Here is a 27316-nt window from a genome sequence, read left to right on the forward strand (position 1 = left end):
TTTCCTTTCCTTCAAAGAGCATCAGCTCGGCAGCAAGGAGAGAGGCTCTTTAACCTGATCACATGATTGTCTGCAATATCTTGCCGAAAAAGCAATCGGTGTGCAACTGAGATCCAATCATGACAGTTTTGTTGGTTGCACTTCTCCCTCCCCATTCCCATCAGCACTATAGAACCCCCCCCCCCCCGCCTCCCCCCTTACCCAAAGTAGGCAACTGGATCCGCCCTTGTTGTGAGATAATTATTCGCTCGGTGAATCACACTTTAAAATGTACCTGTGGGGTCTGGATACACCGAATCGCGCAGCAATGTATACCGGGAAGTACGGCGAAATACGCAAGCACCATAAAGCTACCTGATGACCCCTCGGGCTAACCAGGGCCATCAGAGAATCAGCAGCGATCGCGACGGTGCCTCTGGTGGCGAAATCGATTCCATTACTAGTTTCGTCACCGTTTCTCAAAATACGGGTGGAGTTATTGAAATAAAACGAAAACCGAGTGCGATCGTCATTTCTGTAAAAGGGTTAAGCACGAGGTTGCGGTTTCTATTCCCGTCCGCGGCGGCCCCTTTTCTGGTGGAGGCCAAAAGCAAAAACGCCCGTGTGTACGAGACTTCGGCGCATGTTAAAGATCCCCAGGTTGTCAAAATTAATCCGGAGCCCTCCACTACGGCGCGCCTCATCGCCTACGTTGCGTCGGCGCGTTAAACCCTACAATCAATCAATCATTCCCTTAAAGGGCTGTGACATCGAATCATTGACGTTACTTGTTGCTGATGCAACCTACACCTCACCTTTCGGAAGCTGGATGCACTGCTAAGGGACTAGACTTTTTCAAACTCGAAACAACCAATCACAATAGCAGAACGGTTATAGGCGCGCGTGTGACTTTTGGAAATACTCTTTGTCTGCTGGACTGAATTTGAACCGTATTCAAGAGTGCTCCAATTAATAAACAGGCTTCAAACTTTGCAATGCACCGCCACCTATTCTTATATTGAAGATATTGGTTTCTCACAACTTTAGGCTGTAAGTGCAAAGTGTGGTGCACAACAAGCATCATAATGAGCTATTGGACGATGCAGTACATAAATGTTGTGTTGAGAAAGATAAAAAAACTGTTTGTTATGCTTTTGCATATATGACCGAGAAATAAACCAGCTGCATAAACAATAATTGTAATGGTAAAGTACGTAACAAAAACATTTTGTGGCAAAAAAAAGAGTCAGTGCCCTAACTTAGATATTAAAGATGGTTCTTCTGGAATTCATATTGAAAGGGAATTCTAATTTCTATTATTGTTTAATAAATACATCTAGAGCATTTGCATATATATTGCCTTAAAGCTGTGTGAATTATTTATTTACACATATAAGCAGTAACTGGTCACATATCTGGCTCCATTTGGTGTAATACTTAAATCGGATTGCGTAATTTCTGTTGTTGATGCAATATAAAAACTACCTAGCACCTAATATGGCTCGACAAGGCGCCATATATTGGCTGGCCGGCGAACTGCGGTTTTACCTGGTGCCATATTTGGGTTGGCTGGGTCATACATGGGTGTAATTAGCGACAAAAAAGCGTTGGTCACACCATAAATGGCTCTACGTGAGGACCTAGAGGGCAATTTTGTAACGCTATATACGGGCTGACAACGCCATTATCACCCTAGTTTCTGCCATATATGGCACATGGTAGCCATATATGCATACATATATAATTATTGTAAGGGCTTATTTTTTTAATGGGGGCCATATATGGCACTTTGGTAAAAATGAGCAACTGGCTAGTGCTGGCGGATGCGTCCGATCTAATTTTGTCGTGTATGCCCCAGTGACCAGGCAGCCACTGAAGAATGATGTCATCACTTTCACGCGCTGCCATTGGGTGAATTTTGGCGATTTCACATAAAAACTGAACGCGTTGTTGTGACGGTTTTGAAGGGCTTGTAAGGCACCACGCAAGTTGCGGAATATTAGCTATTTCTGGGCATTGGGTCCGCTGATGTAATGAAGTGCAGCCTGGGCAGTTTCCAATTCGGTAGCAGTCGAAGATGTTTAGTGGCTTAGTTTTCTCTCATTTCGCGCCAAGCATATGGTATCCACATGCCGATGGCAGCTGATCACGGGAGAACCCAGCATGTGCGAAACCGCGTGTGCACCTTTTATAACTACTCAAGATTCACTAGAGCGCGAAGAACCTGCGCACGGCCGCGAGCATGACAGACTTTTTCCTGATTCCGGTTATTGTGATGAATATTTTTCACGGCGCCAGTATCCACGATGTTAATGTGTGCGTTTGAGGTCTGAAAATTCACCGAAAGCAGGTGTCTTAGATGATGTGTGTAGATGTCTGCCAAAGGATGCGTATGACACCACATCAAATGGCACACAGACATTCGAAGCGCCTCTTCGTGGTGTGGCAGTGGTGCGGAAACGCACCGAGCTTCGCCTATAGTTCCAATGGTCGGTGTGCATTTAGGTAGACCCAGGAACGTGCGCACAGCTCTTGCAAGTACTGAGTCGATGACCTTAAGGCTTGTAATCGACAGCTGATGTTGGGCTGGCGGGCTGGAACGCAAGAGGCCGACAAAACGGACTTTATATCGGCAAAAGAGTAAGCATATAGGGCAGGCCTAGCAATTTCAACCAAGCATACGCAGAATGCGCACAAAAGACCGAAGCCGCTCTTTCACTCATCCAATATGTGGAGTCGGTGATATTGAGCAGTGAAACGTGACACCGAGAAACGTGTGGGACTTGACATAAGGTATTGGAGCACCGTTAATGCTGAATGTTCAAAGAGAAAGATCACACCGCGTGAATGCTAAGGCATGACACGTCTCAGGCCACACCCTGTGAGATATTTGTCATCTTAGAGCTGCCTTCTGTATTGTAGAGCGAATGATTGAAAGGTCTCTACCTGAAGACCAGGACAGATGTCGTCTACGTAAAGTGAAATGTTGACATCTCTTGGCAGGAGTGTAGGGAGGTGCATGAGACACATGCTAGAAAGCGTCAGGCTTAAGACGCCGCCCTTTGGAACTTTTTGCGTGACGGAATGTTTTGCTGTTTCGCCATCCCTGGCGGCCATGTAGACGTCCCGGTCGTGCAAGTAGTCATATAGCCACTTGAACATGGGCCATCGAAGCCCTATGCATGTAATCTCTCTTTGGATGGCGGCGTGGGCGGCGCTGTTGAATGCTGCCTTGATGTCAAAACAGACAGCTATAGGGCTGCTTGCAGCTTCTTTTTCTCGGGTGATATCTGACACCAAGGAAACCTTGTTGTCTACGCTGCTACACTATCTACCGAACCCATAAATTCGCAATATATAAATGTCTAAATTCTCCAGGTCCCAAATTATTTGATGCAGCCCCATCTTCCCCATTGCTTTGACAATACATATTAATAGTGCAATTTGCCCATAGAAGCCTAAATTCGTTTCCCGTATGTCTGGTTTGAGAATCGCCACCATCCGGGCAAGCTTGCAGCAGGCCTCAAAACGCATAATCTACCAGAATTTGTTTTAGTAGGAGAGTGACTGCTGGAGAGCCTCGGAGCCTTAGTGGCGTTAAGCCAAAGCGGTTTCATTAGCGCCTGGAGAGGAACACAAGTTAAGATTTCTCAACGCCGTGGCAAGCTCTTCCGTGGTGAAGGGTTTATTCATTGTCGCCGAGTTCATGGTGGAGTAGCAGAACGCGGATAACCGGGACATTACTACGTTGCTGGGCGGACAGGTGATTTTATTGCAGAATTTCTCAGCAACGCTCACTTCACTAACGCATTTCTGGAGAGCCACGGCTGAGAATGGGTGAAGTGGAAGTGGTGGAGTTACAAGGTGCGAACCGGTTGCCATATACGTGAGCGCGGTTTTCGTAGATCCAGTCGAGAGCTGATTTGACTCGAGCGCTGTTTAGCCAACCTGGGAATGTGTTTCCTCGGACTCGTGCCACCTGACCTTCCTGCTGTGGCGTTCGTCTGATCTCTCCCCCTCTCCCGGCCTGTGAGCCGGGATTAAATAGCCTTTGCCCAGCCGTCGCGGCACTCTTGCATTCGCTGTGCCCGTGTCCGCCGCACGAATCACCAGCACATTGGTTATTTCTCCACGTCCCTCCATCGCGTCACCTCGTCATTCGTCCGCCCTCTTAGCGAGAAACTTGCATTCTGTTTCTTCGTCTTCATCTTCTCCAGCCTCTGGCTCCGCTATGACACGTCATCTGTATTCCCAAGGGGGGATTGCCTTCTTCATCATAACACTAAGAGCGAGAATTGACACGAAGGGTTTCGTTCTCCAAGCGACCTCTAGAATATTTGATCAACTAGATTTTATTAGACCGTACACCATCTCAGCAAGGCTGCTGTTCCTAAAGGTTTGATTTTAAAAATTAGGCTGGGACGAGCAGCTACCTCAAAATCTACAGAAAGAATGGGACCTGTTGGTACTCCAGCTGCCCAACCTGCATGAAATTGCGGTTTCCGGGTGGATAAGCAGAGAAGATAACTTTCACAGCATAGTGGAATTGCATGTCTTTTGCGATGCAAACCGCAGGCGTACGCACCAGAGATATATGTCGTCAAGGAGATTGCCAGAAAGTGTAGCCTGCTGATCTACAAGTGGCGTTTGGACTCACTTAAGAAAATCACCCTAATGCCATTAGAGCTCCAACGAGCTTTATTCGGATCAAGGCTCCGCATCTACGTGAATGAAATTTTCACAAACGTGGCGTTGTCTATCAAAACAAGACACCAAAAAAAAGAGACAAAAGCGCCTATAACTCCATCCGCTCTTGTGAGATCAATTTGCAAGATGGACCCAGGCAGAGACACTGTCCCTTGACTTTCGCGCCTGGCCGTTTTCTAGCGGCCCGGAATGTTTGGAAAATATCATCGCTACGGTTCTCCGGCGGATGGAGGAATTCGACGAAGAAGACACCTAGATGCGACGAAGGTGCTGAGCGCATAGCTCGCGCTCAGAGCTTGCTTCTCGCGTCATGAGGCTTGTCCCTAGCGCAGGCAAACATCGAACGCCCGTCCTGGACACCACGCAAATAAATCCCATTGCTCAGTTTGTGAGGAGGAAGAAGAGGTGTGTTGTTTCGATTCCTCTCATCGTAGCCCAATTGGACCGGATACTATCATCTTGGTCCCCAAAATTAATCGGAACGAAGAGTTCTCATGCCCAGGAATTCCCGGGATCAACTTCTACTCGGTAGGCCGATTTCCTACTCTGCCCTGGCATTAAAATTTGTGAGGCGGTCATCGCCTCGCTAAGCCTATTGGTAGGCCCAGCCCTGCAACTGGCGCTGATAGGCTCCTAAGCCTTGTGAGGCGGCTTACGACTCCCGTCATTGTGGATATGAGTACCATGGATTCCGACAGAATTCCGGCATTCTCACCGAAGACATCCACACTATGGAGCAAGGTCAAGAGCACGTGAGTGACTCCGAGATGGGAGAAGGCACTCCTTCGCTCGCTCGGCCGCAAGGGCAGCCTTTGGTCACCGACAACAACGGCAACTGAAAACAGGCATTCCAAGACGACAGAAAAGGAAAAAGCGCAAGGAGCAGCAAGCTAGAGCCGGGAACATCCGGGAAAGCGGCCCCAGCGGTCCATCGATTTCCCGCGGTGGCGCGGCAACAGAAAGCTCTCATAGAGATACAAAAACCGGGGCAAGCACTATCACCGAGAGAAACAACGCCAATGGATGGACAGTGCAGCGGGTCCGAGCCATAGGCTTCCGTCGCTTTGAAAAGGGGACAAAAATTATTATGGGACCAAAAAATGGGTTGGAAAGTTTGATATCCACGTAAATTCAGCCATGCGGCTGCAAAGGAAAGCTATACAGCTTTCTCAGAACCTTCGCAGGTGAAGAGATATTCGTCCTTGTCCAGGATTAGAACCCGGGACCACTGCTTAACCGGAGCAGTCGCTCTACCAACTGAGCTGACCAGGAGGCTAGTCGTTAGTAGCGCGAAAGCGAATTATCAACAACTTGAAGTGAAGGACGTGTTAATCGACCAGATTTAGGGGAAACCCCCAAAGTGGAGTAAGTTTCTGTGAACGAAAGTTTGACATCCATGGTGAATGTCAAACTTTCCTTCACAGAAACTTACTCCACCTTGGGGATTTCCCCTAAATCTGGTCGATTAAAAAATGGGTTGGGCCTGAAGACACTCAGCCCACACCAAGTCTCAAGAGCTATCGTAGAGACATGCGAGCACTCTCAGCAATGTCGGGATCAGAACTTCATTCTACGTCTGCGCAATTTCTCCAAAATCATCATCGTGAGCACGCCGCATGAACACCCCGCGGCTATCCTCAGACAAATCACCCACCTGCAGATTGGAGGACCTGAGTACATGCTCCGTATCGTCATTCACGCGATCGACCCCGGAATGTCGACGGAGGAACTGCCCAACCACCTCAGAGTCACAGCGGAAGGCGTCACAGTCATGCACGCACAAAGTCTGGGTAATTCCAAAACACCAGTCATGACTTTCGAGAAACATTTAATTCCGCTCTATGTACTGTACTATGGGGGTGAGATAACCTGCTACCCGTACAGGCCTACTTGCCAAGTGTCAATTGTGTATGCCTGCCCCGCTCCTAACGCCAAAGCCTCCAGAAAATGCGGTATTTTCGATCCAGTGAGCAATCCTACATGCACGCCTAAATGTGGACTCTGCCGGAGAAGACCACATAACGGCCGCCCGGGACTGCCCGAACCCACTGAAAACGGTTGGACAACGACAAAATTGGCGTGACGCGAGCACGCCTAACCACTACAAGGGCCGCAGCCGTGGTGTGCAACGGGGCCGGAAACAACATCGGAAGCGGTGGTGCAGCACCAATAACAAAAGCTCCACTAGCAGGTCGAGGTTCCGGTCCCATTAGTACCCAACGTTACCTCCAGCAGGAGGTCAGCAACAGACTCAACGTCAGCAGCAGCCCCACCAGAGCAAGGGGAAGAAAAAACCAAAATAAATTTAGGGTGGTGACAGCGGCAGCAAAATAAGCTGGCCGGCAGATGTAACCTCTAACATTGCTCCGCACTTTTACGAACACCAAAAACTGCAAACCTAGATCCAAGCAATACGCCATGAACTCGAGCTTCTCAGATTAGGATAGGGACAACAGGAACGTGAGATAATGACACTACGCGCACTAGTTCGGGAGCTCACGAAAGCGAAAGAAAGAACAGCCCGGGAAGCAGCCATACCTGCAGCACAAGCCCACAGCTACTACGTCGCAATGCCAGCCCTTCAGAAAATGTGGAAGCAAATGACACAGCAATTCACAACACAATTTCCTGCAAAAATCAACGAATTTAAGAGTTTGATCAGAAACCACCTGAGCAGAAGCAATTTCAAAGACAAAGTAAAACGCATCTACTACAGACTAGGCTTAGTAGTTGCGGCTGACAGCGAGAACAATTCATGCACCAGCATTAACTCCCAGGACTAAGATTGGAAGCACACGCCGAGCAGACCAAGAACAATAAAACTTATTGCAGTGGAATTGCTGAAGCTACCTCCGGAAGGATGGCTTATTTCAACAGTATATACACCTGACGCCACCTACTATAATCGCACTCCAGGACACCGGAGGAAGACCCACCCTAAAAGGGTACGAGGTCTTTGAGGGGCACGCGGGAGGGCAAGTGGCCACCTTCATAGAAAAGGCAGCAACAGCCATCAGACATGGCGCCATGCGGAACAGCAATGTTGAACACTTGATAGCGGAAATTGTCACGAAACAAACGAAACGCGCTGCCAAAAGTAGCATATTGGCAACGTCTAGTTTCCACCACGACCAAAACGCCCCCGGTTCGCCGAGCTCTTCCGCGGCGTAAGTAACCTAGCGCTGAACAACCCGTTAATTGTCGTTGGAGACTTTAATGCGTGCGACCCTCGCTTGGGATACCCGATGAACGACACAAGGGGAAAAACAATCAACTAAGCAGCTGATTATTTTAAAATTGAGCTCCTAACAGACCCAGCAACGCCTTCAAGAATTGTCAATAGCGTTTGCAAAGACAAATGCCCAGAGCTTACATATATCAAAGATCTACCGGACAGCTCGTCGGAGAACCTCCAAGAAACACACGGCCGTTACCACTTATACTACGCACGCAAATAAACGCTCGGGTCGTTCGGAAAAGAATTGGACAAGCTAAAATTACTGATTGGAGCGCATTCAGAGCAGAAATCGAGCATAAGCTTGGACAAATAACCTTACTGACTGAGTGGTGCACACCATTCGAGACGTCCGCGCGAAATGCACGAAGTGCGTAGAGCGCACAGCAGGCACTCCCGAGTTATACGGGTCTTTTTGCGGCTTTGGGAAGCCAGACGAGGCTTAGTCAAGCGATGGAGACGCCAAAAGCACAACAGAAAGTTGAAGATCAAGATTGCAGAGGTCACAGCTAAGGCTGAAGCCTACGCCGCACAACTAGCGAGACTCAACTGAAAACTTCACAGCATATCCACGGGGTGAATGATGATGAGTGGGCGAAGCTCCTGAGGGGAAATCATCGGTAAAACCGTGACTCTTCAGTGAAAGTTCGCCCACTACATCTGTGTCCGAACGTAACGTCTAGAAAGTCTCGCTTAAACCGCGCATCGGCACCGTGGGGCTGAGCTCGCCTGATGCATATTGCAGACGCCTCACGAGCTCTCACTGCATCGGGGTCTGCCTGCCGATACGCGCGCTTTCTCGCCGCTTCCCGTTCTTTGACGTTTTGGAGATCCTCTTCGCGCCGCAGCCGTGCCGCTTCGCGTACGGCAGGGTCCTCGCGCCGTTGCCGTGACGCTTGGGCCTCTCGTTCTCGAACGCTGGGATATTGGCGGCGTCGTCGCGCAGCCAGACGACACGCTTCGGCCTCCCGCTCTCGTACGGCAGGATCTTGGCGGCGGCGTCGCGCAGCTTCACGGAGCGCTTCTGCCTCGCGGGTTCGCACATCTGCAGCCTTATCCATCGGGCGACTCCGAGCGCGCGCCAACAGCGAACGAATTTTATTACAACGGTCCCCGCCATCTGGTAAACAATCCAAGAACTAAACTAGAGGTAGCCACGCCATCTAGTAAACAATCCAAGCGCATCTTTTCATCATATACAAGTACCGCCATCTAGTAAACAATCCAAGAACTAAACTAGAGGTAGCCACGCCATCTAGTAAACAATCCAAGAACTAAACTAGAGGTGGCTACATACATACGTCGAGGATGGACAGACCCACGCCTTAAGGAGCTTCGCCCCTAAAAAATTCAGCGACTCTCTAGCTCGCACTCTAGGCACATAACCAACGTGGAAGATTCTGCGAGCACTCATAGATTTGCTGAAATCAAAGAGGGAAACCACCAAAGCCCTCGTACGTCTTTCTGAGATGCTCAGAGGCACTGAGTTCGAATTACTTGACAAAGCAAGGGAGAAATGCTTCGAGAATCATCACCCGTCTTGCCACACTGACCAATACAGGGGAACAGAGAAATCCAAACTCGACAGAACCATTACCAAACAGGAGGTCTATGGGGGAAAACCGAGTATAAAAAACACATCTCCAGGGGCGGATCGCATAGGAAACACCATCCTGCGCAACTTAGGCGATGAAGCCATCCAAGAGCTAACTGCATTCATAAATAAGAAATACACACTCGGAGGTAGAGACTGTTCTAGCAGAGTGGAAACATGCGGAGGTCAAACTCATCCCCAAGCCTGGAAAGAAGCTCCAGGTTGAGAAAATTAGACCAATTTCACTCACGTCACGTCTCAGCGAACCTTACGACCGAATATTAATACAACGGCTTCAAACTATATTCGGATTTCGAGCAAAGCTGTCCGCACAGGATGTGCTCCTCCAACTGAAAGATGAAGTTCTGAAGAACGTAACCACCACAGGGGAACAGATAGTTATGTCCCTTGACATCAACGGAGCTTTTGGTAACGTGAGGACGACGACGACGAAGTGAAGTGGTGCTTCGCTCACTGCGCTGCTCTCAGTGCTATTTTCGTAGTTTCAACAGCGATTGCATTAGCCCGGCAAGAAAGTTCTCACCGCCGGATATGCTGCCCGCGGGCGCCCCGGGGCTGGCAGGTCCGCCACCTGGGCGCTTGTCGGCGGGCCACACGGGACCGGACCTGTTGGGTTAGGCCTACCGGCCATACCTGCGGCCCCAGCTGGACACTCCTTGCCTCCGCCAGCAGGCTTGTCACCACCTGTTCTCCCTGTGTCGCCTCACGTCATGCCTCCTGTAACTACTCCTGGTCCTCTACCGACCGTACCAGCGGGCCCAGCTGGATACTCCCTCATGCCTCCTGTAACTACTACTGGCGCTCTACCGGCCGTACCCGTGGACCCAGCTGGATACTCCCTGCAGCCGCCAGCAGGCTTGTCACACCCTGTGCTGCTTGTGTCGGCTCACGCAATGCCTGCTGTAACTACCCCTGGTTCGGTGAGCGTTTTGCCCACGGCTGATCTCCCAACGAGATACTCCCCCCAGTTACCGGTAGGCGCACCGACTTTAGCTAACGTGTTGCAGACACCGCCCAGGATGTTCGGGATGCCATTCCCCAAGAAGATCCTATGATTGACTCTGAGTCACTGTGCTCGGACACTTCTGGAACCATTATTTATTCATACGCTGAAGGCGAAGCAATGGAAGCTGACGGGGATGGTAAATTTCAGCTCGTGAAAGGTAAGCGACGTCGACGAGCGTCGAAAGGTTCTTTGTCAACCACGGACGACAACACCCTAGTGAACGTGCCGAGACACGGCCTTACTGTGATTATGAAACCCAAGGATCCAGCCAAGATCATCACACGCTTCAATCCACTATCGCTAAAGGCTTCCTTTGAACTCGTAGCTCCTGATGGCGTGTTGCAGCTGCGGCCGAACTATAGGCTGAATCTCCTGGCGGTCGACACCAGAAACGTTGATGCTACAGCATGCCCGTTGAAAATCACCACTATTATGGGCATCCCTATTGAGGCCTATGAGCCGCGTCCGGACAACTGCGCCGCTGGTGTCATCAGAAGGGTGCCAGCGGAGATTTCCGACGCTGAAATAAGAGAGAACCTACTTCAGAGAACGCCCGTGAAAACTGTACGTCGTCTGGGAAAGACATCGCAAGCCATCCTCATCGTCTTCAACACCGACACAAAGCCTCAGCATGTGATCCTTGGCTATACCCGGCACACTGTGTACGACTACACTGAAAAACCAAAACAATGTTCTCGATGCCAGAGGTTCGGGCACATCGCTGGAACATGCAACCGGAAAGTCCGCTGCGCTCGCTGCGGAGGTGATCACGATCGCGCTGATTGCAAGGCTGAAGAACTTCGATGCCCCAACTGTCGACAGACGCATGAGGCTGCTTACGCCTCTTGTCCGACTCTCCGTCAAGAGAAGAACATATATAGGTACAAAAACCTAAACAAAGTTGATTACAAGGCAGCAAAGGCGGCTGTCGTTCCTAGCAAAAGTTCCACGCACCATGGCACCAAGAAGGCCCTGGAGAAGAAACAGAATCAAACACCTAAGGTGGCTACAGTTGATGACTTTTCCGACTTCCCATCGCTTCCATCTCAGCTACCAGACACCAGTGGAGCCGCAATCACATCATCTGCCTCTAGTTCAGATCCTGCTTCGCCGGCCTCAACACCACCACGAATGGCGTGGAGAGGTCCTCGCCGAGCCCAAGCGAGCCAGCAGCAACAGCTGCCCACTCATACCTCAAGCTCTTCATGGCAAGTGCTACTAGACGCTGTGCGGTCGTTCCTGGCTCCTTTCACGTCTCCCGTGGTCCGTGCGATCATAACATTATTCGATGGGGTTGGTCCCCTCATACAACACTGGCATTGAGCACCGGTACGACATTGCCTACACAATATCCGGAATCAGGCGACCATACTTCAGTGGAATGCCTGTGGACTTCACACACGATTATCTGACCTCCGGTAATTCGTCAGCCAGCATCGTTTCCCTATAATCGCCATTTCGGAATGTAACCTGCGCTCCAAGGTTAGAATTTCTGGCTATTCGCTCTTGGAGTCCACAACCAACATTACCCGAAGCAGGGTACTACTACCAATTCACAATGACCTCTCATTTGTTGTCCACAGTGTACCCCAAGAATCTTCTAATGAGTACGTCGCGGCTACGGTGCAACACAAGGCCGTAAAATGCACCGTCATCAACGGCTACATACCTCCTCGAGCGCGATTCGACACCAAGCGTCTGCATTCAATTCTTGCCAACACGCCATCACCTCATGTGCTGACGGGTGACTTCAATGCGCATCACCCGGCTTGGAGCAGCCGAAACACATCATCTCGAGGAAACCGCCTTCTAAACGTCGCTACCAACTCTGGAATGCACGTCTTAAATACGGGTAGCGCCACATTTGTTCGTGGAAAAACATCGAGTGTCTTGGATGTGACGCTGCTATCTACATCCTTGCTGTTATCTGCGTCGTGGTTTGCTGACGTAGAAAGCTTTGGAAGTGACCATTTGCCCAGATATACAATCATCAAGGGAATCTGTGGAGGTCCACAAAAACTGGACGTGCACGGCACAAATTGGCAGAAGTTCACAGATTTTTTGGAGGACAGCAGTGCCACTCTTAACACGCACGAGAAGTTTGCTGACGCTGTTTCGAGCACGACAGCTGCATCTGAAAGACACTGTTTGCTCCCCCAGGAGGCATTAGCAGTAGACATCGAGTACGAGCTACTTCGTGCAATTCGCAGGAGAGCAGAGCGGCGAGCACCAGAAACGGCGTCTCCGGATGATATTCGAGATGCTAGACGGGCGCAGAAACACGTCCAAAAACACATTCGCAAGCACGCTGAACAGCGCTGGAGTCAGTTCTGCTCTCGACTGGATCCACGCAAACCACTCACACGTATCTGGCAAACGTTTCGCGCCTAGAGAACTCCACCAAGCCCACTTCACCCGTTCTCAGCCGTGGCTCTACAGAAGGGCGTCAGTGAAGTGAACGTTGCTGAGAAATTCTGCACTAAAATCACCACTCCGGCCAGCAACGTGGTAATTTCGGAGGTGTCCCCGTTCTGCTACTCTACCGCGAACGCAACGCTGATGGATGAACCCTTCACCATCGAAGAGCTTACCACGGCGTTGGAAATCTCAACTTGTCTTCCTCTCCTGGCGCTGATGGAATCACGTATTTAGCTTTACGCCACTTGGGTCCCAAGGCTCTCCAACAGTTGCTGTCCCTCTACAACCAGTCCTGGCAGATCGGGCGTCTTGAGGCCTCCTGGAAGATTGCCCGGATCGTGGCGATTCTCAAACCAGGCAAATCGGCAACAGATATAGACTCTTATCGGCCAATATCACTACTAAGTTGTATTGGCAAGGTAATGGAGAAGATGGTGCTGGAACGAATTGTTTGGGATCTGGAGAATCGAGACATTTATCCATTGCAAATGTCTGGGTTCAGGAGAGGACGTAGCAGCATATACAGCATCCTCTCCTTGGTGTCAGATATTACCCGGCAGAAATCAGCCGGAAACATCACTATTACTGTCTTCTTTGACATCAAAGCGGCATTCGACAGCGTCGCACACGAAGCCATCCGAAGAGAGATGGCATGCATAGGGCTTCGAGGACGCATGTTCCAATGGCTATGTGACTACTTGCAAGACCGGTACGTCTACATGGCCACCAGTGATGGCGAAACGGCCAAACATCCCGTCACGCAAGGAGTTCCTCAAGGCGGCGTCTTGAGCCCGACGCTTTTTAGCATGTGTCTCATACGCCTCCCAACAGTCCTGCCCAAAGATGTCAACATTTCACTTTACGCAGACGACATCTGTATCTGGTCTTCAGGCAGGAACCGTCCAAACATTCGCGCCACACTCCAGAAGGCAATTCTGAAGATGAGAAAATATCTCAGATGCTGCGGTCTCATATTTTCCCCGGAGAAGTGTGCTGCGATAGCATTCACGCGGCGCGATGTTTCACGTTATACGCTCACCGTAGAGGGTACGCCAATACCATATGTCAAGTAGTACAAGTTTCTCGGTGTCACGTTTGACCGCTCAATGTCACGGGCCCCACATATTTGGCGACTGAAGGAGCGGCTTCTGTGCTTTGTGCGCATTCTGCGTATGCTCTGTGGGAGTTCATGGGGCTGCCCTGTATCATCACTCTTTTGCCTATATAAAGCCCTTTTTGTCGGCCTCTTGCGTTACAGCCTGCCGGCCCTACATCAGCTATCGCCTACAAGCCTGAAGGTAATAGACTCAGTGCTGGCAAAAGCTATGCGCAGCTGCCTGAGTCTACCTAAATGCACATCAACGGCTGGAACTCTTTGCGGAGCTCGGTGCTTTTCCGCCACAGTGCTACAACGCCAAGAGGTGCTTCGAACGTCTTTGCGCCATTTGACTCGGTGTCATACGCATCTTTTGGGAGACCTCTCCAGTCAGTATGCAAGACACTTGCTTCCGGCGAAATTTCAACAGCCTCAAAAGTCGATAGTAACCCTGTGGGTATTGGCCCCATGGAAAATTTGCACGACGATACCCGGAATTAGCAAAAAGTCTGCCATGCTTGCGGCCGCGCTCAAGTTCTTCACACTCGAGTATATTTCCAGCACTTACAAAGGCTACACACATGTTTATGCGGATGGCTCGGTTCGCCCGGGCTCATCCGCCATCGGCGTGTGGATCCCATCAGCCCGGTGCACTTTCAAAAGAAAACTTAGCCATGAAACATCCTCGACTGCTACCGAGCTGGCAGCTGTGAGGGCTGCACTTCATTACATCAGCGGCCATCATGCCCAGCAATGGGTAATATTCCTGGAATCGCGCAGTGCCTTACAAGCGCTCCGAAAGCTTAACAACAACCGCAGTCAGCTTGTATGTGAAATTGCCGAAATTCACACAATGGCAGTGCGCGAAGGCCATGAAATCATTCTTCAGTGGGTACCTGGTCACTCGCACATACAAGGCAATATTAGATCCGACGCAGCCGCCAGCGCAGGCCACTTGCTGAGCAACACAACCCAGCTTCCTTTCTCCCGAGGGGACAGCAACGCCCTTATCCTCGCAAGTGGATGGGCTGCACAAAGGTCGGAGTGGCAGAACCCTCACCCCAGGTACCTACCACTGCGCGCTATTGACCCGCATTGTGACTTCCGTTTTCCACGCGGCCTCAACAAGCGGTGTGAAGGAGTTCTGCACCGACTGCGCCTGAATGTGGCGTTTACTCGGAGTTTTAAGTTTTAGATTGGTTGGGAAGATTCCCCCCTGTGCCGGACTTGCGGTGTGCGCGAGACTAAATCACTTGCTCTGCGTCTGCCCTCGATACGCTGCTGCGCGAAAAACTGCAGCGAGCTCCCTCTCTCGTGTACGTCATGGCGGCAGCCTCGAACTTTTTCATTTTCTTGGGCCCTGGGCCAATAGTGCTGACAGTACCTTAGGTACAAAAGTACTGCTCCAGTTCCTACGAGAGACTTAACTATACAAATCTCTCTAGATCAGAGACAGAGCAAGTGTGTCACAATATCTTATCTTCTCTTTCACACTGTGGCGTTCATCTATTTATTTTTCTTGGGTTGGTGTTGCTACTTTTTTTCCCGTCGCTTACTTTTCATTTTGTTTGAGCGTTTTCATTAACGATTTTCTTTTCAATTGTATTTTTTTTTGTCCGGACTCTGTTGGCAGCAATCTCTTGTTTTTCTTGTCCTTTTTTTCATTTTTTTTAACGCTCCATGTTTGTATTCTTCCTACTGTAACCCTGATGTCTGATATGCACCACTCATCAACGTAGTCACCCCCCATCTGGTGTAGCAAGCAACTCAAAGCCCAGACTGAGAGGCTGATGCAAAGACCGACGGGTATGACGCACCTGCAACAGCTGGGTTACACCGAACAGATCAGAGAAATGTCCAAGACAACAGACATTCGTGATTACATCCGCTGGACGTTCCACGCTACCCCCGTAACTAAAGACATGCACCCCAACGTCCATCAAGGTAGCCGCCAAGCACGAGCGGATTACATACGACGCACGTTTTCCTGCAAGAACACAGTGTACAGTGCGCGTCTGGCTTGTCTAGGACAAGCGAGCGCGCGGCTTCGGAGCGTGCTGGCGACATCTGCTGATAGCTGCTGGATAAGAGATAGGTTGCCGTTGCGCGTGCGCCGATCTCGGACAGGGTGAGGCCGGTCGTCGTTTCGCATGTGCCGCTCAAATTTGCAGACGCCACCACCCTCGATGGGTGCTTGTCTTTCACAGTGGCAGCTTGGAGCATTGACAGGCCAGATAGACGCGTCGTTCGACGCGGTGCAATATCCCAGGAGGCGGTTACGCAATACTACAAAACGACCTCCGCTAATCTTCTGAATCTCGCGTTTACCAAACGAAAAGCACGCAACAAGAACGCAGTGCAGCGCTTTCCGTAGAAACTTTTGAGCGATTAAGTAACGGCTGCACTCGTAATGCATCGCTTCAAATTTCGCGCTTACCCCGTCTCACCGTCTATGGTTTGCACTGCAGAAAAAAAGCGCCCCATGTGGGGCGTAGCGTCTCTAAGTTTGAGGGGCTCATGCTATAAAACCACCAACCCGAGCCTGTCCGAGATCCACGCCCGCGCAATGGCAAGCTATCTCCAACCCAGCCACTATCAGCAGATGTCGCCAGCGTGCTCGTAAGCCACACGCTTGCTTGCCCTAGACAAGCCTTACGCGCACTGTACGTAGACGAAGCCACACAAGATCCAACAAAGCCACACGCTTGCTTGCCCTAGACAAGCCTTACGCGCACTGTACGTAGACGAAGCCACACAAGATCCAACAAAAGGACGACTGGTGGCTGTAGTCAGACTCAGACCTGCATATGACCGCCTGTGGCTCCCTAAGTCATTGTATCGTGACCGATGCCGAGGAGCTAGCGGTCGCTGTGGCTGCGGCGGAAGACATCCGGACGGGCCGGTCATTTGCAACAATTTCCGAATCGCAAGAGGAATTTCAGTACTTTTTGAAGGGACGAGTAAGCCACTGCGCACTCCGTGTACTCAGGCTCAAGAACGTGTACCTCAACACCCTGAGCATCCACCTAAGCTGCGACACAGGATCCTGTAGGCCCCGGACGCTCGGGAATGGAGGAAAACACAGAGGCGGACAGGGTAGCTCGAGGCTGTACTACCAACCAAGCACATGATGATTCCGACGTCGAAGAATCCACGCAAGTCCCTTCAGAATACTCGGCCTCATTGGCATACTACAAGGGTATCAGGAAAAGTTACCCTCCGCCACACGAATCCCTGACGAGGGCAGAAGCCATCGACTGGAGACAGCTGCAGACAGGCACTTTCCCTAACCTAAACGTGCTGAGTAAAATTCATCCAACTCGATATGCACCGCATGCCCATTGTGCCATTAAGAAAAACCCACCCTCTACCACACCACATGAAAATGCCAAAGCACAACGGCGCTCCCCAAAATGAGAAACCCTAATGCGGAGAAATGGGAGGCACTGCTGGCCAGCGCCTGCTGTTAAGACCAGATCGGTCTGATTCAGCGGGCAGGCGAAGCAGCAGAGACCATAGGAAACTTGGACAAGGGGTACCACCCGGCTGACCCCGTTGAGAACTGTCGCACGTGGCACGAGCCCTCGGTTAAGTGTCGCCCAACCACTAACAAATATAAATACACGTATTTCTACCTCCTCCTCCTTAGTTTGTGCACGATGAGCTTCATTGCTCGGCTCCCGCCATGCCTTGACTGAACGGGTGTGTTTACTGATGCTTCGCCTTTGAGGATATATCGGGGATATGCCGGACTCTGTTTTCGTTCAAAACCCACATTTTTTTAACTAATGCATGAGATAACTGTGGTTTATTAGCCCAGACTAACCACTGAAGATCTTTGTGGCTACGGTGTTGAGTATGACTTCACTTTAAATCAGAGATACAGGTTTATCTACGTATCAAACGAATCTGTAATAATCCGCAGTTAGTATTAGCCGCTTGGATTTTGTACGCAAATATTGAGGGAAACCCGGAGAACCGGCGCTTTCCCATTTCTCGCCGCCCGCCGCCGGGGAAAGAAGGTTCCCTCTCTTCTCCGGTGGCCGCGCCCTCTCCCCGCCAGGGCGCAGGCGTGTTGCGGCGGTGGCGTGGCAGACCTCCTCCTGTGACCGGGTTGTCGGGAGGCACCCGAGGGCCGGTCGGGGTGTGCGGAATGAAAGAGGGGGCTCTGCGGGGGAGAGAGAGAATCAACTTTTATTGAGCCCAATGAGGTATTGGCTAGTGCACGCATGCACCGGATGGGGTGGAACCCTCTTCTCGGGTCCCATATGCGTCTAGCAGCTCCTGGCCCCTGGCTGCCAGCGGCTGCAGCGGGCGGACACCACAGATGTGAGTACCGGAGCTCAGGCTTTTCCTTTGTCTGCCCCTTTGCGCCTTTCTCCTGATCTTTGCAGGACGGATGGGTCAGGACGAGCGAGGAGCCGAACCACGTTATTGGAGCGCCAATAAACGCGACTTTGGCCGTTTTGTTGTGTGTTGTGTGTCACTTGCTGTTTTCTGCCGCTACGCCTTTCTGCCGTCCGTAGCGGAGTTCAGTGAAGCTAGCCTTGCGGCAGTCTCAAGTGCGTGATAGGTCGCCGTAATAATCCTGGTCCTCACATTTTTTGGTGCCCGAACATGGGACTTGTCTTCAGTCGATTTAGAGGTTCAGTAAAATGTGGTTTTGGACTAGTTGGTGCATAATGAATTCCCAAAATTGCGCTAAAAGGACAAACAGAGGAAGGACGATAGACTCCGCACTGTCTGTCGTCCTTCCTCTGTTTGTCCTTTTAGCGGAATTTTCGTAATTCAGAATTAGAGGTTCTCGAGATCCGAGAAGGAACATATCACAGGACTATGAGTTGACAGATTTCATGATGTTGGCCTACCTTTGTGGTCATGCCCAGCAGCCCCAGCGATGCCCTGCGTCAACACCTTTCTCGGCAGCCACAGCAGCGGCTCCGGTCCGCCTTCTCCACGGCCCCTGTACAACCGCAGCCGCGTTTTGCGCGGCAACGGGAATCCTCGAAGGCTCTGGATTCCACGAGCTCTCGCAGTGGCGGGGCGCGCGTTTAAGGCACTGCTGGACACCGGGGCAAGCACTTCGCTGATAGGGGACGAGGTCGTTTCCCATCTCGAGCGCAAAGCCGTTCGGCTACACGCGCGGAAGCTGCCGCTGCAGAAGGGTGGTGCAACAATGTGCGGTGACGTACGCCTCGTCGTGCGCTGGAGTCAGCGTGTGCGGCGAATGCGTTTCGTTCCTTCGCCCGGACTCACGGTCCCAGTCATTCTGGGGATAGACTTCATGCCCAAGTCTCGGCTTGTCATCGACATCGGCAACGGAGGCTATCGGGAAAACCCGTTTTCGCTGTTCAAATCGTTCCCCGTGCCGCCGCTGGCAGTGAGGCCGCTCTACGGGCAGGCGGCCGAAATGCCCCCGCGCCGAGAGAAGCCGGCGTTTCTGGTGCACCAGATATCCGGTGCGCACAGCAACCTCCGAGCAAGGTCATTGCTGCCGCCGCGGACGAATTCTTCTGCGCCGCACGCTCTCCACCCTGACGTCGGGATGACGATTTCGTAGCAGACGCTACCCAGCTGACAGCGGCGCAGTGTGACCATGTCTTGTCGTGGTTAGGCAACTTCGGTGAGATATTCACTGAGAAACCAGGTTGTACAAGGTTGGTACAGTACTGCAGAGACACCGGCGATGCTCAACCATGGAAATGCAATCCCCGACCCGTCAGCCCCGCCGAACGGCAGGCAACCGACGAGACAGTGGAACTGCTGAAAGCACGCATTATTCACCGCTCGTGGAGTCGTTGATGATTCCCAGTGGTGCTCGTTCGAAAAAAAGACGGTAGCTGGCGTTGATGCGACGATTACCGGCGGCTAAATGCGGCGACGCAAAAGGACGCGTACCCCTTCCCGAGCGTAGGCGAGATCGTCACCAATCTTGCTGGTGCAAAGTACTTCACCATTTTCGACGCCAGCAAGTGGCGCCTTAAGATAGAGATGCGTCCAGGCGATGAATTCAAGACTGCGTTCACTTACCATCAGGGGCTGTTCAAGTTCGTACCAATGCCCTTCGGTTTGTGTGGCAGTCCCAGCACATCCAAACGCTTTATCGAGCGGATGTTCGGTGAGGCAAAGTGGTAGCATGGCCTGACCTATTTGGAGGACATCGTCATCTACTACCGCACCTGCGAGGAGCACCTTTGCCACTTGAAAAACGTCCTGGGAAAACTCAGGGCGGCTGGCATCACCATCAATCCTGCCAAGGCGCAAATATGCAGCGCTCAGATGCGCCTGCTCGGCTATCGGAACGAAATCAGACTCAGACACGCGTCCCCCGATCCCAAAAAACTTCGGGCGTTACTCGAGTTTCCCCCGCCGAGGAATGTCGCCAGAGTTAGGCACTTTCTAGCGATGATCGGTTACTACCGCCAGTTTATCCCCGCTTGCGCGCGCCTGCAAGCATCCTTGGCAAGGCTGTCGAGGAAATCCGCCCTTTAGGAGTGGGGAGAGGAGCAGGAAAGCAGCGTACGCCAGTTGGCGGAAGGTGTTGCAGATGCTGCATCGCTGAAACGCATGGATCTGAACAGGCTGGTCGTTATCCAGGCGGCTGCCAGTGACCTCGGCGTTGGGGCAGTTCTCCTCCAAGCGGACGTAGAGCAGCGACCCGTGGCTTTTGCGAGCCATGTGCTGACACTAGCGGAGCGAAACAACTCGGTCACCATGAAGGAGTGTCTCGCCATATTATCCGCACTTCGCAAGTTTGAGATGTACGTATAGGGGGTCAAATTCACGATCGAGACCGATCACATGGCCCTGACATGGCTTTCCCGCCCACGCGAGCTCTGCGGGACACCCGGGCGATGAGCCCTGACATTGCAACGCTTCGAGTACGAAATACGCTACCGCAAAGGGGCCACAAGCATGGTTGCCGACGCGCTGTCACGGGCGCCGGTAAGCGACACCAAATCGGTCGGAGAAGCCTAAGAGAATGCTGTGGGCCAGCGACCTCTCAGCGCGATGCGCGGGGTCCCGGTGCATCGACAGCTCGGCCCACGTGCATCTCGTCGGAGAAGACTTCCCCTAGAGGTTGCATTAGGCCGGGAAGATCTACTCGAGGCTCAGCAGGAGGACTTCTTTTGTCGGGAGGTGATCGCCAGTCTTAGCGAAGAGACGGAGCCTCAGGCAAATCTAACACCGGGAAATGACGGGCGCCGGGAAGCTGCTGGTATTGCGGCTGGCGCGGGCTCTAATGCAGCCGGTATTGCTGCGAGTGAACTGGAGAGTTACCTGCTTTTCGCCGACGGGGCTCTGCTGAAGTGCGTGCCCGGCAAAAACGACTCAGACGAGTGTTTTAAGGGCGGGATCCCGCGCAAGCTCAGGGGTGCTGTTTTGCAGCACTACCACGACGCAAACGGTCACGGTAGCAAGCCCAAGACATGGCACAAGCTTTTTCGGTATGCTACCTGGCCCGGCATGAAGGCACCACTATGTAGTTACGTACGCACATGTCACGTCTGCCAAGAGCGCAAACCGTGAGCCGGTAAGGCGCCGGGCTTGCTACAGTCTAGCGTAAGCACAAAGCCGTGGGAGATCCCTGCGTGCGATCTGACGGGCCCTCTGCCGCGCAGCAAGAGAGGGTACACGTTTTTAGTCGAAGTGACATGCCACTTCCATGGGATCGCTGAACTCTATCCGCTGCGCAAAGCCACAGCACAGGTGGTCCTGCAAAAGCTGTCCGAGGTGTTCTGTCGCCAAGGATTCCCGCAGCGGCTGATTACCGACAACGCCACGTATTTCACATCAAGGTTGTTTCGTGAAGCGTGTGCGTCCATGGGTGTCAGGCAGCAAACAACATCGCACTATTATCCCCAGTCTAACGTGACGGAGCGCCGCAATCGTGACGTAAAGCCACTTCTGGGAGCATATGCCAGACGGCAACAAGACTGGGACGAGCACTTGAGCTCAATCTCCTTCGGTCTGCGCAAAACGTGAATCGGTGTATTGGCTTCACGCCAGCGTTCGTGATGTTCGGCAGCGAGCTGAAGACACCGTCGCCCACGGTTCTGGCCAGGCCATCGAACGGAGTCCCCGCGAGAGCAGCGGACGCGCCTTACGCATGGCGCTTGCACGAGCGGTTGTCAGACGCCATCAAGGAGGCGAACCACAGTCGTGGCAAGGCCAGGGCCGACCAGAAGGTCGCCTATGGCCGAGCTCATCGAGACGTGGCGTACCAGGTGGGCGACACTGTCTTGAAACGGAACCATGCGCTAAGCGATGCTAGCTCGGGGTTCGCGGCCGACCAGGCACCCAGGTGGGTAGAACCGTTCCTGGTCGCCGACAGGACCTCGAGGCTACACTACACGCTGGGAGACCAGCGTTCGGGTCTAATCAGCGGCCCCATTCACGTGGGCGAGCTGAAGCAGTGATTTCACGGGAAGATACGGCCGACGCTCCAACCTCGGGTGCGCGAGAACGCGAGCTCGAGGGAGGCGCGGAGCGAAGTCTCCGGACGCACCGCCACAACCCCAGAAATCGGCGAGTCCGCTGACCGTGTGGGCCACCAACTCCTGAGGTTTCAAGCCTGTACGCCCACGGTCTGAGTGATCCTCTAACCACGACGCCAGCCCACCAAGCCTCCTGCGAGCCAGCAGGGCCAGCCGCTACCGTGCGGGAACGAGAGCCGAGCTGTTTACGCCGAAACAGCACCCTGCCACCCGTACAGCGAGCGAGCTCCGCGGCTGGGCGGGACGGCTACCGCGGTCAGTTGATCGCGCCCCACCACCATGTTTGCGGAGGTGCCCGCCGGAGGTGCGCAGAAAGGAAGGCATCGTTGGCGCTTGGGTAACTAGCCACCTGGGAGACAGCACCACGAACGCTGCTTCCAGCCCGGGTCCAGTCATCAGGGGTCGTCACTTCTGACCCGTAAGCAGAGCCTGTAAGCAGCGGAAGCTGCCGGTCGTGCGGCAAGCAAACTCACCGTCGGCGCGGGGCGAACCGCTGCGGGAAGTGACCGCCTGGGAGCAGAATGCTGCCCGGGCTCTGTCTTCAGACTGCCCAGCCTACTTTATCGGCGGGGCCTGCAGACCAAGGGCGGGCCGACAGTGCACGTGGCCAGCCCTGTGTGCAGACTAACGAAATCGGGTCAACCGGCGGATTGTGGCGAACTATGTGGCGAACTATGTGGCGGCGACATGTGGTGCAATGTGGACTTCGGCGCAGGTGGGCATGTTCAGTGTTGGACTGTTTGGACAACGAGGAGTGGGCAGGCAGCACAACAAACGGTAAGATCATCGTTGGCTAGAGTCTCTCGAGGTCGAGGGGATTCGGTCTAAAAAGGGGGGATGTGGCTAACTCGGAGTCCCGGCGATTTCCCCATTCCTCGGTGTCACCCGCTTCCTTAAATTAGGGTGCACTGTCAGAAGATATGGGGAGTCGACTCAAGAGAGCCAACAAACCCCACCGAATCTACAGGGCACAGGTGACAAAGGGGGTGGCCGTCTGATGTGCGGCTTTCGCCGACTAGAGCGGCAAGAATGATCAAGAGCCTTGAACGAAAAACAGCACAAAGACTTATATTTAGACAGGCAAGTCACAAATACAAGCACGAGGTAGCGGATCGATAATGACAGACAACTTAGATGGAATTCAAATACAAGAAACAGTCCAATTCGACAAAATGATACAAACAGGAGCGTTAACAATTGAATATTACGAATCGGAGCAGTTAACTAAAAAGAACGAACAGTTCGATGCATATGAGACAGAGTCCCAGCATATTCACCGACCAGGCTGGACGATGCACCGCTGTCGGAGGCGAGTCGGCTACCTGGGAAGTGTGGCTTCGCTGTAGGCCAGGCCGTCCGAGACGATCACGGTCATTCGAGGCCCGGGAGCACGTTGGAGTCCTCCAGGGCGCGGGTCGCCGATGGTGTGATGTACAAACTGGCAGGTGCCATTGTCAATCACGACGTCCAAACGTAGCTCGTTTGCTTAGGCGGGGCTTCTCTTTTTATAACCGTGCCGGCGCGGAGAGAGAGAGGGAGAGCACAACACACAACGCGCCCGCCGCCGTCAGCGAATAACTTCACTCTTCTCCCTTCTAGAATCTTCGACGCTCTTTAGAGCTGGCAAGGCCACGCGCACCTCCTCGAAAGTACTGGAAGCTTCGACGAAACCGGAGCGGCGGGGGTTTTATTTTTGTTTTCTTGCCGGTGGGCCGGCGGGTGATCGTATTACCGCCTCTTCGTTCGAGAAAGTTCGAGCCCTTTCTCGGGCCGAATAGAACCGAACTGAATGAATCGGACGACTGAAGAAGAGTTAGGCGCTGTACAATAAAATGAAAACTTTATAAGGTACTTTTAGACGTCGTACGCTCGAGTTTGTGACACTCGGCGAGAAGGGGGATTCCCTCTCTTTTCCGGCGGCCGCGTCTTCTCCTCGCCTCGGCGCAGGTTTGTTGCGGCGGTTGCGCGGCGGACCTCCTCACGTTACCGGTTTCTCGGGGGCCCGCGAGGGCCGGTCTGGGTGCGCGGGACGAAGGAGGGGGCTCTCGGGGTTTCAGCGGGCGGACACCACAAAAGTGAGTACCAGAGCTCCGGCTTTCTCTTCCTTTGTCTGCCCCATTGCGCCTTTCTCCTGATCTTCGCGCATGGCTTGGTCAGGGCGAGCGAGGAGTCGAACCACTTTGTTGGAGCGCCAATAAACGCGAGTTTGGCCGTTTTGTTGTGTCTTGTGAGTTCCTTGCTGTTCTCTGCCGCTACACCGGTCGGCGGCCTGTGTGGGATTTCAGTGGAGCAAGCCTCGTGGCAGTCTCGAGTACGAGATAGGTCGCGTAAGAACCCTGGTCCCCACAAGATGCGGAATCCTTTCTGTTTCAAGCTATAGCATGGGTGGGGAAGCATGAGCAGGGCTTATCGGTAAGTACAGATAGCGTGTTCTTGTACTGCACGAAATAAAGCAATTGTATTCAGAATTTATTGTGACGTACAAGATGCACGTTCAATTCATCTAAAGACATCATTTTTTATGGTTTTCGAATGCATCCTTGTCGTAGTTGACTTCATAGAAACAAAAGAAGTACAACAAACCTTTTAAACCGCAGCTTTCACATCGGTACACGAAAAGATCGTAAAGCGGCGTGTACAACAATGAAGCGCTTCCCTGTGATGCTTCGCGACACCTTCGTTAGGCTTCCGCCGCTAAAAGATGATGTGCCGCAGAGGGCTGAGGTCACTCAAACTGTGACGACGCGACGTATAATACGCCTAACGGCATGGTCTGTAGTGAACATCGACAGCCGTTACTATTATCTCCACGTATGATCAGAATGACGTTGCTCTGCGACCCGCAAGAATGTTCGCCGCACGAAGTTTGGTAGAATGGGGAATTTGAAGTTTTTCAGGTGCAACAAGTTCGACCGGCACCCACTCGAATACGCATTCCTGTTCGCCTAGCAGCAGATACCGATTCACGCCTAGACTGCGATCCAAAGGGTTAGCCGTACGGGGTGCATACCCGGAAGTTGCAACGGTTATGCTAAAAAAGAGTGGCATACCTCCAGAGTAGGACATACTCTCTGTGTGAAATTGGCAAATAAGTACTGCATCACGAGAAGTCTTAGCGTTCAGCCATCTTCGTCGTTAGACGGATCCCATAGTTGCTTCTCGGTTGCGACAGTTTCTACTGTTTTGTTTTATAGTAATTGCTATCGATGGACTTAGGAATAAGTACATATTCAGCTGCGTTTTTTATCTTCAAAACCAACTGATTCTCACCATCACTGCCAATAGCGTAACCCGTTGCTTATATGCAGTAAGTGCAGATACCTTCAAAATATTTCTGCTTTTTCTATTTGAGGGCCGACTTGTCTTGGCTTTCGACTGTAATTTCTGGATCCCTCATCAAAAGGTTTCCGTGGTTTTTCTTTAGCTTTCGAGGTGTTTCGTGTGCCGCAAATAGCAGGGTGGGTATTTTAGGGCAACATCAAGTAACCTAACGGCCCAAGTTCCGTTCCTGCCCGATCTCATTTGGTACATAACTGTTTCTTAAGGAGGACACGCGTTCCAAATTTTTAATAAGCTTGGTTCTAGATGTTGAGCAGCTACGCACGCAGCCAGTGTATTCATCTCTCGAAGACACGACTTCGTGATAGGCCTCGTATTTTTTTCTGTGCTAAATCGGTAGTTCCTAGGTTTTCAAGTCGGGTCAGTCCAAAATCTCAATACGCTGCGACTGATTCTGCTCGCGGGGAGAGAATGTGCACCCCATGCAAGTTGCTGCGCGTTTGAAAGGAGTTATGTAGAGATTAGTAAGATAACAAAAGTTGAATTCCAGTAGTGGTCTCCGTAGAATGTACTAAGCGTTGCAGGATCTAAAATGCAAGTAAGCATCGAAATCAGTGCCATTTGTAGTTGGGCCGAGGAGCTGCATATATTCTTTGCTCCAGCGTAAAGATTAAAGTCTTGCATAAAGACGCACTGCTTTTTGAGCGGCGGCTATTGCTTGATTTTACTCGTAGCTGCCAGCCAAAAAGCTCTTCTTGGTTGGTGTCTATAACTATGTCTGGCGTGGTCTTGGAGTATATTTAACACTTTACTTTTGCAATTGAATGATCACTGGGATTCTTAAGTTTATGCGGTAGATAGGGCGAACATAGCTTGCTACATCGATAGACGGACAGAAGTGAGAGGGCGTTGCATGACCTGCACTGGTGTCATGTGTCAGGGCACCCCCCGAGAGGGGATGCATGAAAACCCGGAAAGCGAGAAAAAGGACAAAGGAACGGCCATTTGAGGTGCGCGCCAGGAGAGAGAGAGAGAGAGAAAACGTTTATTGTGAGAGCATTTACGGTGTTCTTGTAGGAGTGGCTCCCTCTTCACAGGAATCCATGAGCTGTCTTAGCAGCGGCTGCCCTCTCGATCAGCAGGAGCTGGTCCGAGAGGCAGGGGCTGGACAGCAGTGTCTCCCACTGCTCTGGGGGATTTGAAATGCGGGGAAGGGGTGGTGGGTGCATGTTTTTTCGACACTCTAGGATGATATGTCGTAGTGTACCAGGTTCTTGGCAGTATTTGCATTCTGCTGGATACTGGGTGGGGGATATCCGGTGAAGCCTAATTGGATGCGGGAAGGTGTTGGTTTGTAGGAGTCTAAGTGTTGTTTCTTGAGATTTCGTGAGGTTTGGGTGAGGTAGCGGGAAAGTCCGTTGATTAAGCTTGTAATGTTGTGTTATTTCGTGGTACGTTAGAAGAGGTACAGGTTTCTCCACAT

Source organism: Haemaphysalis longicornis, unplaced genomic scaffold, assembly GCF_048455015.1.
Source record: "Haemaphysalis longicornis isolate Haplotype H1 unplaced genomic scaffold, Haemaphysalis longicornis Haplotype H1 scaffold_12, whole genome shotgun sequence".
NCBI classification, from domain to species: domain Eukaryota; kingdom Metazoa; phylum Arthropoda; class Arachnida; order Ixodida; family Ixodidae; genus Haemaphysalis; species Haemaphysalis longicornis.